Genomic DNA, 2,958 nt, shown 5'->3' on the forward strand with positions numbered 1-2,958 from the left:
TTTTGGTGTAATTATAAATGGGATTGATTGATTGATTTCTTTCTTTCTTTCTTTTTTTATTCAACTGTTTACTAAACAGGTCAGTATAGCCAGTCCTTTGTCTACCACTGGCAAATGGCTTTTGTACACTTTATTACAAATAAAACAATTTTGTCTGACGATACCATCTGTCATCTTACAAACATACCAGAAAACAGTCCTAGAGTAATAGTATATCTCTACGAACTGAGCTTTTCTTAAAAACAAACAAATGAACCATACTATGAATAAGTCCTCTATCTAAATCTATGCAGCATCTTTAAGTAATATGGGAATGAAATTATGATTAATTAATTTACATAAAAATTACTTTATACATTAAAGAATAATTTTTCAAATTGTTAAAAAAACAAAGTCTGAAGCTGTCATTATTGGGATTCATGGGACTTGGTTTGTTTTCTATCACTTGCTTCACAATTTCTGCCAGTTTTAGTCGATCTACTTTATCTGTGAATCCACAACCATTCCAGCTGAAGCTTTGCAGAGTATCTCTTAGGAGTTTGCATTCCCGGTTATACTTCCAAGCCTCCTCCATTGCTTCATTCAACTTTTCAACTTCATTCTCTCCAGCATGGGGGAGAGTACACTGAACAATCACATCTTGGAGCTTTTCCAAGGCAACATTTGAATCCTTGGCTTTATTCTCATGGTCATGGATATAATCACCGTCCTTTGGCTTGGTGCCAAGTAATTTCCTCTTCCTCAGAATGAGGTTGTTCACAGAGTGCAGGGGTTTGAGGCTGACTTTCAGATCCTGGATTCTCATGTTGGCCAACTGTTCCACGTGAGCCTGCTGGATTCCTGCAACCACCACCTTATCCATCATCAGTTGAGCAGAGGGTAGCACATTATCCAAGGCTTCAGTCGAGTTGAGCCAGGGGTGGTCCAATACTCCCTCTATGGTGAGTCTTCCCTCTGGTTTGACCTTCAAGAGCTTCCTCACAACATCTTTGGCCATTTCTGAAATCTGGCTCCATTCTTCTTCTGGGAACTCAAAACTGCCTGTCATGGTCTTTTCCGCATATCCTTTGGGATAGTTCAGCTGTGGTGTTTGAAGTAAAAAAGAGGGTCCATTTCTAGGTTCTCTATTCTGTTCCATTTATCTATGTGACATCACATAGAAAATCACCCCTAGGGACCACAGGTCACAGCTCTTGTTGTAAGTGTAGGGTGTTGGCGAGGTAGGTCTGATGCCAGATTTCTCCTTCTGATGCCTTCTCTGTGCCTCCAATACCTGAGGTGCAACATAATCAGGGGTGAACTGGGGTGTCATCAAGTCACCTTGGTCAATTTTGGCAAATCCAAAGTCACACAACTTCACTGGGGCATCCAAAGAGTTATCCTTGAAGAGCAGATTTTCAGGCTTGAGATCTCTGTGAGCGATGTTTAACAAGTGACAGTGCTGTAGAGCCAAAGCTATCTGCTTTGATACTTGGCTGGCTTGCTTCTCTGTAAAGTGCCGTGCTGGCTGATTCTGTGAAATAGCTCTCCCTCTTCCATCACTTCCATTACAATTAAGAGTTGAGCCCTGGGATTGGACTCATGAGGAAACTGTACACTGTTAGCAAACACTTCAATAATTTGAACTATATTTGGGTGTGTGGCACACATCATGTGCAGACGTACCTCATTTCTAGCTTTTGGTTGATCAAAAAGAATTTTCAGTGCAAACTGTTCTTGAGTAGATTTCTTTACACAGACTCTAACTGGACCACTAATTCCAGCTCCCAGCTTCTGAGTCCAACTGATATTATATTCCTCTAAAATGGAGTTTCCTTGATGGCTTTCTCCATGTCGCTCTCCCCGGACGTGCTCCGTGAGGCCTCTACGGTCTGGAGCGGCGGAGGCTGAACAGCTGCCCGGTCCCACCATAGCCAAGGGAGCAAGGGGCTCCGCGCTCTGGCCCCTGGGCCTCCGGGAGACTGGCAGCAGCCGTCCCCAGGGACCGGCAGGGATGAGGGGGCCCCGGCCCAGGCTCTGCTTCGGCGGGGGCTCTAGGCTGGCGGCGGAGGCCCCCGGGGACAAGCCTTTGTGCTGGGCCCCGTGCGGCCGCCTCCCGGCTTCATCCCCTGCCGGGGAGGCAGGCTCCCGGGGCAGGGCGAGGCGGGGAGGGTCCACGTCCGGGGCGCTATGCAGAGGCCTCGCGGGGCCATCGATTAGGCCTGGGCTCGCCAGGTCCTAATGAGTAACTTGCTCCTCCGTCTCCGCCGCCAGCACCGCTGCGAAGCTGAGGTCGAGCCCGCCGCCGCCGCCGCCGCCGCCGCCGCCGCCGCTCCGATGCCGCTTCAGCCCCACACATCGCTGGGACACCCGCGCCCGCCGGCGCTGAGCTCCGGGTCACCCGTCCTGCCACCCGACTCCTTGCCCCCACCGCTCCACGCGCCCCTCCCAGCGCGCCGCCCGCTGTGGTTTTCAAGCGCCCCCAAACTTATTTGAGAGAGACGAAGAGAGAGCACATGAGAGGGGGAAGGGTCAGAGGGAGAAGCAGACTCCCTGCTGAGCAGGGAGCCCGATGCGGGACTCGATTCCGGGACTCCAGGATCATGACCTGAGCGGAAGGCAGTTGCTTAACCAACTGAGCCACCCAGGCGCCCCCACGCAGTGGATTTGCAGGCATCTGCCAAGGTCTCCTCAAGCTGCGCCACACTCAGGACAAGCCCTAGGGCCCTCCCAATGGGATTGATTTCTTAATTTCTTTTTCTTCTGTCTCATTGCTAGTGTATAAAAATGTAACTGATTTCTGTGCATTAATTTTATATCCTGCCACTTTGCTGAATTTCTATATGAGATCTAACATTTGTGGGCGAAAAGCTCTAATTTTTCCCCATTGATAATGATATTCCTTGTGGGATTTTCTTATGTGGGTTTTATGATATTGATATATGTTCCCTGTATCCCTCCTCTGCGGAAATTTTTAAT

General features: G+C 48.8%; 1 pseudogene; it reads right to left on the reverse strand.

Annotated features, from left to right (window-relative positions):
• Positions 1-407: 407 nt before the first annotated feature.
• Positions 408-1,835, reverse strand: LOC113931075 (annotated as a pseudogene).
• Between the last annotated feature and the right edge of the window lie 1,123 nt (positions 1,836-2,958).

The sequence above is a fragment of the Zalophus californianus genome, chromosome X, assembly GCF_009762305.2.
Source record: "Zalophus californianus isolate mZalCal1 chromosome X, mZalCal1.pri.v2, whole genome shotgun sequence".
Classification (NCBI taxonomy): Eukaryota; Metazoa; Chordata; class Mammalia; order Carnivora; family Otariidae; genus Zalophus; species Zalophus californianus.